Below are 12380 nucleotides of genomic sequence, written 5' to 3' on the forward strand. Positions count from 1 at the left end.
GGTAAGGACAATCTATAACCAAATGGATAGGTTATTTTGAGCACAAATATGGAAATTGGCTAGGCTTAAAACAGCCCTCAAGGGCAGCTAGCCTACTACTTACCTATGATTAATGCAGCTAAACAACGAACTGCACAAAATGAATGACCAGGAGAAAGTAAGCAAAAGCACGTTCTTATCAACGTATTACATTCAACAGCCAACCAGTTAACCGTGCATATCTCAGTCCATAACTATTATGTAGGTAATGTCAACCTTAAGGAGGATGCCAATTAATCAGTTAGCACCAAACTAGTACTTCTTGATAACAGTTGCATATCCAAATCTGCGCAGATTTAAGGGATAGCTCTTATCCCTCTTATAATTATGCCTCTCATTTCTGCTATATGTATTGTGGGAAACCTCACATAATGTTGCAACTTCTGGTATTTACTTTTTGTTAACATGCTATGTGGACTGGCCTATTTACCCAAACCAAATCATAGACTATTCTTTTTTTCTATCAAAAAGTAAATAAGATTTCTACAGCAAGGACTTATGCCACATCACAATATCCAGATGCAAAATGAACTTATTTTCCATACACTCACTTGGTCTCATAAGCACTTCAAACCTCCCCTGGCAACAAGACAAATCATGCCACAATGTGATTAAATCCAGCATAACTTAAACTGATGAAAGATTTACAGGGGAAAAAAAAAAAAAAGACCACAACAGTTTGACTTCCGACTTCTTGGCCAGACAAGGGTACACTGATGCTTTGAATGCTGGCAACATAAAGAAACATGCACTAAGAACATAACCAATCAGATCATTTTGGATATTGGTCCCCCCCAATAAAGACACCATCCATTTAATACAAACAGCATTTTTAATCACTGCAAAGGAGCCTATACATAAGTATCTCCAGTTTGGATCTGCTGTGTAGGCCCTTGGGACTGAAACATGTCTACCCAAGAGAACTTGAGATTGTCTGACACATCTAAAGGAAAGAAAAGACCTTCCCCATGCCTCAGGGTCACAATACAGTACAGAGAAAAAAAAAGATTATGGGGACTAGAAGAGACCAACCCTAGCACTGCAACAAAAACAGGCAGTGATGACCACTACAATGGCAGCAGGCACAGACATTGCCCACTGATGTATATGCCATTTTATAGAAATCACCAGCATTTCTCTGGTAGCTCTACAGAAATAGTCACTCACACAGAATGCATTATAAAAAGTAATGTACTTTATTTTAAGGCAAACAAGACTGCAACACATTAGATCACTCCTTTAAAAAATACAATCAAATATTTTTTTCTGAAAGATCTATTTCTCACCATAATGTAATTCATCAATCAAATCAACCTTGTGTACCTTCTGTGAGCACAATAATTAAACTATTTTAGCCAACTTCAGCTATACATCAACCACTACACGTGTGCACATTTGCTTTACAGTTTTTAAAAAGGTCCCATTGTTTAAAAATGAACGAGTGTAACATGATTTAAAAAAAAGTTATAAATCACAATTAAATGTAGCCTTCAGTTCAAGTCTGTTAAAACAGTAACCTATCACTGGATATTGTAGTGTTGTAAATTGTTCAGAATTATCACTCACTAATTCATTTTCTACGAGGAATAACATTTTATAAAAACAGTAATACATCCAGTGGGTCTGCAAAAACATAAAGTGAGGTGCAGAGTACGCCCACCCGTGCTGGATTTCAAGTTCTCGATGCCACTGCCGGTGTATCAGGTGGCACAAAAGTGTTCAGGCACTTTGGATCCCCTAGGGCAGGTAGCAGTACCTCTGGGCGTTATGCTTCTCATGCATCTTCTTCGGTTTGGTTTCTGCCTTTTCTGTAAAGCAGCCTTTGTTGGGGTCTCGAAGACTTGCTGGACACCTTCTCTGGTTTTGGCTGAGCACTCTACATAGTCATATGACCCGATCCTCTGTGCCATGGCTTTATCGTCTTCGCTCCGCACTGGGCACTGTTTACTTTTTTCCAGGTCACCATAAAGTTTTTCATCATTCCTCAAGTCCTTATTAGCCATCAACACAACAGGCACGTAAGGGCAAAAGTATTTTATCTCTGGCATCCAAATCATAGGGACATTCTCCAAGGAGTTTGGACTGTCTGCTGAACAGTACATTTGGACAACATCGGTGTCTGGGTAGGATAATGGGTGAAGCTAGTTGTAATCCTCCTGCCCTGCAGTATCCCAAAGGGCCAGCTCAACTCGCCGACCTTCCACCTCAGTGTATGTCGCGTAGGTCTCAAACACAGTTGGTACATAAACCTCGGGGAACATGTCCTTGCTGAAAGCGATGAGGAGGCACAACTTCCCACAGTGCCATCCCTGACTACGACCAGCTTCTTCCTCATGGTAACAGCCCCTGACATAATCATATTCTGGTATCCTTGTCCTTTTGTACACTGTATGGAACACATTCACCTCTTTAGTGGGTCACTGTTTTGTTCTTAACAGGGTAAACAAAATTGACAACCATTTATGCCAGCCGACATCAGCCGTTCTCTCCTTGCTGAAATGAAGTTAATTGGGGTGGGCTGCCATGCTGAAACAAATCTGCTTAACTTCAACTTCAGGAGATGCTTAGGACATTAGCTGCTGCTTTAGCACTGTTAAATGTATACTCTGTACTTACAATACAGACAATGCATTTGAATGATGTGACACATTTCAAACAAGAGGAGTTACCCAACCGTACTGTCATTTAAATATACGTATACATTTCCTGTTCTGTGTAATATTACTAAGCTGTAATAATTCGCAATGGACATTTTGATGAACAATGTTCAGCAAAAGTGGTTCACATCTAGTTTATGAACTATGAGACCAGCTGTAAGATTTCCTCGAATGTCTCTCTTCTCTCTTAAAAATTTAATGTAAAAAGATTTAAGCAAAAAGAGCCTCCGTTTTCTCATTCAAACCCTACTACACATTTCAGCTTGCAGTACTATGTTCCCGCGATCCAAACTAAACTAATCCTTGCTACATGTTTTAGTTTACTTATGCATGTAGAACTATCCATAACAGTTTTTGGGTTGTGCTCTGAAGTAGTAAGCGTTAAACAGTCATTTGGATAGCTGTATATGTTTCAGTTTACTTATGCATGTAGAGCTATCCAAATGAGTGTTTAACACTTAACTACTTTAAAGCACAACCCAAAAACTGTTGTTGAAAACTTTTTTTACTGCTATTCTGCACAGTGAGCACTTACCTTGATGGGAGGAAGATCTCTCTTGCAGCTGTATGGCACTTGCCTTTCAGGGTTTCTCACGTATGTAATCTCACTTAGGGGGTGAATTACCGGTGGTCTCCCGAAACGGTGCACATAAATGTTCATTTACAGTAGACAGAAGAATTCAGTAGCAATAAAGCAGATGATAAAAAGGGAATTGCTACTGGTGAACGCTCTTATTTATTATAACACAACAAAGAAAACTTAGGTAAGGGCTTGGAGGTGTTAGGCAAGTGGCGGCTTGGATTGCAGGAATCAGATTGGCTGCCACCACTCGCTTCCTGCAACACATATAGAATCGGCTTGCTGTGATCGCAAGCAGATGCACAGTGCAGGGCAAGCCGATTTTTCTCGTAAATTTTAAATATGAACATAATGTTAATCCACACTGAAAATTAAGTTGAAATGGCACCTGACAAAGTACTTTTTCAACTTAATTTGTAACAGTGCAGCTAAAACTTTACAACAAGTTAACAGTGCTTGTGGAAGGCACTCTGGTGGAAGAGCATACCTTTTCATGAGTCTCTACTCTGTGTTAATGAGTTAAAGACTTCTTACAGGTCCAGCCACCAAGGTTCAGTAGGCATTGCCCTTCCAAGCACCGGTCCTTTCCTGCCCCCTCCAGGTCAGCTCAGCCCAAACCCAGGGGCAGTAGGCCCCCCAGACAGCCCCAGGGAATACAGAGATCTAAGCAACGTTGGTCCTCTTCAAAACCAGAGAGTGCAAAGCCACCCCCTTCTGGTAAGAACTCACAATGACTTTGCACTTCCACCCCCTCCCTCTGCGCAACTACTCTTGCCCCTAGGAGGAAAACTCTCCTTCCACACAAGCAACTGGGCCACCATTACCAACGACCGCTGGGTCCTCAACATAGTGTCCCAGAGATACAAATTTTATTTCCACACACTGCCAACCCCAAAAGGGTTCCCACATCTTCCCCCAAACCATTGGGCAGAGGCCAAAAAAGCAAGTCCTTTCCCTGCTCTCTATGAGGGCAATAGAGCATGTTCCTGCAGAACAAGATAGGCCAAGGTTTCTACTCCAGACTCTTCCTGGTACCCAGAAAAGAGGGCACATGGTGCCCCATCCTCAATCTATCCATTCTAAACACCTTTCTGGTGATACCAGAATTCAAAATGCTCACCCTACAGCAGCTTCTACCTATGCTTTCCAAGGATGCTTGGTTAGCTACCCTAGACCTAAAAGAGGCCTACCTACACATCCCAGTCATGAAATCATGCAGGAAATACCTATGTTTCAGGGCAGGATCACTGCACTAACCTTTGGCTTATCCACTGCTCCTAGAGTTTTCACAAAATGTCTGTCTCCCGCTTTTGCTTTTTGCAGACAAAGAAATATTAAAATGTACCCATACTTCAATGACTGCCTGATTCAGGCAGACAGGAAAAGCTGCTAAAGCACCTGACCTTTGTAAAGGACGTACTGACCTCCCTGGGGTATACTATCAACGAAAAGAAATCCAAACTAATACCCACACAAAAAAATATATTTCTGGGAGCAAGCCTGGACACAGCATCCCAGATGGCATTCCTTACACCAGAAAAAGAATCCTACCTGACAGCCTACTTCTCTCAACCAACCACCAGGACCCAGTTATCTGCAAGGAAAATCATGCAAGTTCTAGGGTTCATGGCTTCTTGCATTCTACTCATTCCATATGCCAGACTGCATATGAGGAAACTGCAATCGTGCCTAAAAAGCCTTTGGTGTCAGCACTCTCAAGACCTTCTCACAGCCCCCACACCGCCCAGACCCTCACCACAGATGCATCAGACTATGCCTGGGGTGCACACGTGGATGGTAGGTGCATTCAGGGCCAGTGGAGCCCAAATCAAATACATCTGCACATCAACTAAAAAGAGAGGTTAGCTATTCAGCATGCCCTGACAGCTTTCAGACCCCTACTCTCCCCGGGGCCTCTACTGATCAAAACAGACAACACCATGGTAATGTGGTATATCAACAAGCAGGGAGGGACTTACTCTTATCCTCTGTGCAGGCTCGCCATGACCCTTTGGCACATGGCCTCAGCCATGCAACTACACCTGTTAGCACAATTCCTGCTAGGCTGTCTAAACTTTCTGGCAGACAACTTAAGCAGAAACCTGCTAGACCCACACGAGTGGCAGCTAGACCCAAGAACCTTCACCCTTGTAACCCAGAAATGGGGGCACCCAGAAGGTCTACCTCTTTGCCTCCCACTCCAATCATCAGCTCAGCAAATTCTGCACCAGGGAACCTCACAGCAAGGAAACTATTCTGTCCAAGCAAGCACCCAAATAAGAGATGGAACGCTGAGGAACGATATATGTGAACCAAAAAGGACTTTATTAACGCTGTCACTACAAATCTGTGTTTTCGTATAACACACTTCATCAGATAAAATTCAAATACTGCAAATACTGTTTAAATACCATGACTAACATCAAATAACTGATCTCATTGGATATCCAGTATTTAAAATTTAAAATGATACTATCTTTTAAAACTTGTCAAGGATATAAATAAATAGAACATCTATAATAATACCCTAGATTCTTCTATAAAACAATATAAATACATGTGTATAATGGAATATATTAATAGCAGACTTCTATTAATAAAAACCTTTTTTAAAAAATGTGATATAAAAATACTTGTACATATATAAATTGAAGGAAAATCTAAGTCCACCTATGCCGTCTAGTGGTGCATGTTAAAATAACAAATAATTATTATTACTACAATTTAGCTGATCTGAGTTTTAATACAGGCATAATAGATAACATTTCATTTAAACCGGGTGTTGTCTATTATGCCTGTATTAAAACTCAGATCAGCTAAATTGCGTTAATAAAGTCCTTTTTGGTTCACACATATCGTTCCTCAGTGTTCCATCTCTTATTTGGGTGCTTGCTTGGACAGAATAGTTTCTTTGGTTTTGTGTTTGCCATATCGAACCTCACACTAAGGCCTGGAAAGTGGATGCTCTATCCTCCCAATGGGTAAACCTCTCGGTCTATGCATTTCCCTCTCTACCACTCATTTCAAGGGTACTGCTCAAAATAAGGGAGAAAAAACGAGGACAATCCTGATTGCCCAAGACTGGCCATGCCAGCACTGGTACCCACTGCTGCACAGCCAGTCACCCCTGCCACCATGGCACCTACCTCAGATCCCAACACTCCTGACCCAGAGGAGTGGAGAATTCATGCATCCCCAATTGCAGACCCTCAGTCTGGCTTATTCCCTGACCTCTCCTCAAGCTGCTAGTCTAAGCAAACAAGTTCTAGATGCTGTACATGAGGCCAGATGCCCCAGCACTAGAAAGTCTTATGCTGACAAGTGGAAAAGGTTTTGCACCTGGATCCAGGGTAAGGGAGCCGGAATGGCACAACCTTCCATTCCTCTCATCCTGTATTACCTGGCAGACCTACTACACAGTGGTCTATCCTTCTTTTCTATTAAAACAATGTCTCTGCCATCTCTGCTTATTTCAGCACAGAGCCACCGCTTTTCTCACACCCTCTCAAACAATTCCTATGAGGGGCTAACAACTTGAGGCCACCCAGAAGAGCTCCTACCCTAGCATAGGACCTAAACTTTGTGTTGGAAAAGCTCACTCTGCCCCCCTTTGAACCTGCAGCTTCAGCAGAGTTAAAATTTCTCTCTTGGAAGACCGCCTTACTTTTGACCATCACTTCAGTTAAAAGAGTATCATTGCTACAAGCACTTATGGCTGTAGAGCCCTTCATCATTTTCTATGCTGACAGGATCTCCCTCCGGATTTAACCCATCCTTCATGCCAAAAGTGGTGTCCAGTGTGGCTCTCAACCAATCCATTCATTTGCCCACCTTTTTCCCTAACGCACAAAACAAGGGGGAAAGGATTCTGCACACTTTAGATGTGCACAGACAGCTCAGATTCTACCTAGATAGGACTAAACCTTTTAGAAAAACTGATCAATTGCTAATCATCTTAGCTGCAGGAGCAGAGGGCAAGGCCATATCCAAACATCCAATTTCCAAATGGATAACGCACTGCATCCATTTTTGCTACAAACAGCACTGTAAACCTCCCCCCAAGGGGGTCAGGACATATTAAACCAGAGCAACCTCTACCTCTGCAGCTTTCCTCAGAGGGGTCCCCCCCAGGGTCATCCTGGAGGCTGCAACATGGACATCTGTTCATACCTTCACCAAGCATTACCAGCTACCTATCTTCTCCAAATCCAGGGCAGGCTTTGTCACAGCAGTCTTGCAGGGCATCATAGCCAGCCTCCAGTGTTCTTGACTACCTCCACCCTTTTCTTCAGCTTTGGGAATCAACCCTAATGTGATGACTGCAACAGTGAAACATGAAGAACATAATACAGTTGTGTACACTTACCATAAATGTAGATGTTCGAGTGTATTCACTGTTGCAGTCCTGGTTTCCCTCCATTCCCTTGTCCTCTCTCTCTCTCTCTCTCTCTCTCTCTCTCCTTACAAGGAATTTTTGGTATTTATTTTCTACTGGTGGTGTTCTTCCACCATATCCTAGCTTCCTATTGGGGGGTGCCTGACAGGGCAAGAAAAACTGATGTAATGGTGTCGGCTGCCTGATTTTGTACCACTGACTACCTGACGTCAGTCCTGGAGCGACATCAACTGACGCAGAAATAAGCCTCTGGTATTTGGGCCAACTGAGGGCTACCCTGGCAGGGATAACCCAAATGTGATGACTGCAGCAGTGAATGCACTCTTAACATCTACATTTATGGTAAGTGTACACAACTGTACTTTTCTGCATTATATTGACAGCCTTAATGGTCACAGTATCGTGAAGCAAATATTTTACTCTAGGTGCTAATGTAGCAATCATTAATTATAAATCCTTTCTTCTTTCCCCTCTGGTGTGGAGGCCAGCATTGTTATAGTTTCCTATCTCTGTGCCTGCCAATTACTACTTGTCCCAAATGCCATGGCCATGATGCCATCCAGATAACAGAGCTAACTTGTGTCTATCAGGAACTGCTGGATCACGACCAAGGAGTAAAACAAAAAATTCATCAGTTTTTCCTTTTTTTTTTCCTTATTTTACAAGCCCTGTACTTGCCTTTGAATATTCAAAGCATATAGTCACCATGTTGTCCGTATAAATTTGACTGTGCTTGAAGCAAAACAGATTGGGTATTCTTGGAATCCTTGCAGATGTTCTTCGTGCTTCACTGTTGCAGTCATTACAGTTGGGTTATCCTGCTGGCAGGCTACCCTCAGTCAGCCTGAATTCCAAAGTCTAGGTCCGGCATCGGTTGCTGTCGCCTCCTCTCTGACGTCAGTGTGCCAGGGGTATAAAAGATGCAGCTGATGCCATTTTCTTCAGTCTTTCTTGCTGTGCGGTGCCCGAAGCAAAAGCAGTTCGCAAGTGCCGGTCAGCCGACTCCTGAGATTTTCGTGTTCGAATTTCAGATCCGAAGTCTTCACTAAAAGCTAAGTACCCCATTGGGGAAACTTTTTTCTTGCTCCAGACCGATGTCAGAAAAAGTTAATAATTGTATTTCTTGTGGGAAGCAAATACCTCATAAGGACTTTCATTCTTACGGTATCCCTTGCCTAGTCCCCGACCACAATGTTGCTAGTTGTCGGTTTTGTGCTAGATATAACCAACGCACTATTAAGCCTCGGTACGATTTTGCATTTCACTATTTTGGCAGAAGACGTAACTATATACATTGTCATTGGATAGCCATCCGACTACCGGAATTCACAAGAAACGCAAAGAAAAGGACAGGCATCCGAGGTCCAAAACAGATGACTAGGCTTCTTCTAAGCCAGTCACCGGTTTTCAGTGAGGCGCCTTCGCAGCCCCTGACGCCCGCTACTTTAGACTCGCAGGCCGCTACCGACACCCACTTGGAGTCGACCAGGCCGATGGAAGCTCACTGTATTGGACCTGTGGAAACTATTCCCTCAGATGGGTCCGGAGCCGCTGAGCAGGCATAGGCTTCTGAGGGTGATGTTAATCGTGCATACAGCTGCAGTCATAACAGATGGGTTCTCCTGCCGTCAGGCGGGTCCTCGGTCGTCCGAATTCCAAAGTCTAGGTCCGGCGTCGGTTGTCGCTTCTTTCCTGACGTCAGTGCGACAGGGGTATAAAAGAACCACCCAACGCCATTTTCTTCGGTCTTTCTTGCCGCTCAGTGCCCGAAGCAGAAGCAGTTCACAAGTGCCGGTCGGCCAGCTCCTGAGATTACGAAAATTTGGAAACCGAAGTCTTCTTAAAAGCTAAGTACCCGTTGAAACTTTTCTTGCCTCAGACCGATGTCAGACAAAGTTAATAATTGTATTTCTTGTGGGAAGCAAATACTGCATAAGGATTTCCATTCCCTCTGTATTCCTTGCTTAGGCCCAGACCACAACGTCTCGGTCTGTCGCTTTTGTGCTACATTCAACAAACGCAGTATTAAGCGTCGGGCGGAGTTCGCCCATCATTTTTTTTGGGAAAACATTTAACTGTACTATGTCGTCGGATACTCCGACTCCGGTTTTGTCTAAAAAACGCAAAGACAAGGACCGACACTCAAGGTCCGCGGCCTCTACCGACACCACGCCAAAGCCGACTCCACATGGTCCGGTTGTCAGCGAGGTGCCTACACAGCCCCTGATTACCAACGACACATCTTTGGCGGTGTCTCCTGTACCCGAGGTCGCAGGCTCCTCGGCCCACACCCCGACTACAGATACCGACGCCACTCTTGGCATTGAAACACAGAATGTGGACAGGTCCACCTCCACTCAAGGTGTCTTCAGACCTTCCTCTTCTTTCTCCATCAAGGCTTTCACCAAGTCTAAAGCTTCCATGCACTCTAAGAGACCAGCTACACAGGGCCCATTTCCAGGCCCCATGCCTAAGAAACAGATGCTTAAAATGGCTGAGGATTTAATTACTCTAATCAGAGGTTCTCAGCCACCTCCGGACAAAAGGCCCAGAGTGGAGGAAGATTCCCCCTCCTCTGATCAGGGCTCCATTACTTCAGAACACTCTGAAGGTCAGGAACAGTCTTACTCCCCTTTTGAAGACTCTGATGCAGAGGAGTCTATTCCTTCTGTATCCCCCCCTGAGGATTACTCATTTGGGGAAACTTTGCATACCTTAAGGGAACACTTCCACTGGGAAGGCCAGGATTATTCAGATTCCAAGAAAAGGCTCAGGGAATTTCTTTTGTTACCCCAGCACAGGCCTCTGGCTATACCTCCTGTCTTGGACATCCTAGATGATGTTTACTCGGAGGCCTGCCTTAACCCGGACTCTCTACCTCCAGCTGCAGTTAAGCCTGACAGGTACTACAGGGTTCCTGATTCACACCAATTTCTATACAAAAGCCATGCCGCTGACCTAGAAACCATCTCACAAGGGCCCAAGGGAGTTAAGGCCTCCAATGCCAAAAATCCATTGCCTTCCGAGAGTGATTCCAGATCCTTAGAAAGGTGGGGAAAAAAGGTATACACCTCGGCTACCTTATCCATGAGGGCCTTAAACTGTCAGTTTCATATGCTAAAATACCAACAGTTTTTGTTATCACAATTGAAAAGTAAAATGTCACAGCCTGAACAACCAGACTTGAAGGAGTTGCAGGATTTGATGCATAGTGCAGAACAAGTGGGTAAACATACCTTACAATGTGGTTTTGATGCTCTAGAGGCCTCATGTAGAGCTGCTGTTACAGGCTCAGTCATACGTAGGCATGCCTGGCTCAAGGAACAAGCCTTGCCTGATCATGTCAAAGCTAAATTACTAGACGTCCCTCTTCAAAAGGATGTACTATTTGGGGCTAATGCTGAGGAAGTATTACGGAAAATGGAGGAAAAGGCTAAATCAATGCAAACTGTGAAAGAATTTCTACAGGTTCAACCCCCACGTTTTAGTAGAAATTGGCCTTCCAAAACTGGTCCTTTCCTGCCACAGACAGACCCCAATGAGGCAGATACAGGCGCCCAGGGCAGAGGACAATCACAAGGATCGTATAGAGGCAGACAATGGCAAGCTCCTACACAAAGAGGTGGTGAGGACAACTCGCAATCTTTCAGAAAGCAAACCCAATGACTTTCCCCTTTGCATGCCAACCAGGTCTCAAATGGCAGCCCCCTTAGGAGGAAAGCTGGCACTATTTTCAAAAAATTGGCATGTTGTCACAAAGGACAAATGGATCCTGGACATTATAAACAGAGGCTACAAATTCCATTTTCATACCCTTCCAAAAATGAGATCCATGCCAAACTTGCCACACAATCAAAGGGCAGAGGCACAAAGGCAAATTTCAGATCTCATGAACATGAAAGCTATTCAAGAGGTACCTACACACGAACAAGGTCAAGGTTTTTATTCCAGGCTATTTCTGGTGCCAAGGAAGGGAAAAGATTGGAGACCTGTTTTGGATCTTTCCATCCTAAACACATTCCTACTCGTGCCAAAATTCAAGATGCTCACTCTACAGCAACTTCTTCCCATGCTGGGCAAGGAGTCTTGGCTGGTAACATTGGACCTCAAGGAGGCATACCTGCATGTCCCAATCAGACAAAATTGCAGAAGATACCTCAGATTTCTTGCAGGTTCAACCCATTATCAATTCTCTGCATTGCCCTTTGGCTTATCTACTGCGCCCAGAGTATTCACGAAATGCCTGGCATCAGTAATTGCCTACTGCAGACTTCAAGGGATACAAATATACCCTTATTTGGACGACTGCCTGATCCAAGCGGACAGCAAGCACATTCTTCTGAAACATCTGGCTTATGTAATAATGTTATTAAACTCTCTGGGATACACAGTCAACAAAGAGAAATCAAGGCTAATACCCTCTCGGAGGATAATTTTCCTGGGTGCCAATTTGGACACAAACACCCAGATGGCCTACCTCACGCCAGAGAAGCAGGGGCAACTAATTCAATACTTCAGAACACTGGCAAATTGCACCAGGCTGACTGCAAGGAAAATCCTGCAGGCTCTGGGATTCATGGCATCTTGCATCTTACCTAATCCCATGTGCAAAGCTGCATATGAGAAAACTACAATGGTACCTAAAAAACATATGGTCTCAACACAGCCACAGTTTGGAAACAATAATACCACTAATTCCATGTCTGCA

At 43.9% G+C, this 12380-nt stretch overlaps 1 protein-coding gene and 1 pseudogene across 1 annotated transcript in view; one reads left to right on the plus strand and one right to left on the minus strand.

Annotated features, from left to right (window-relative positions):
• Positions 1-12380, plus strand: part of ARCN1 (archain 1) — a 736356-nt gene that overhangs the window by 187458 nt on the left and 536518 nt on the right. The window lies entirely within an intron of this gene.
• LOC122807949 lies at positions 1740-2392 on the minus strand (annotated as a pseudogene).

The sequence above is a fragment of the Protopterus annectens genome, chromosome 8.part0 (assembly GCF_019279795.1).
Source record: "Protopterus annectens isolate FY-2018-M chromosome 8.part0, PAN1.0, whole genome shotgun sequence".
Lineage (NCBI taxonomy): Eukaryota > Metazoa > Chordata > Ceratodontiformes > Protopteridae > Protopterus > Protopterus annectens.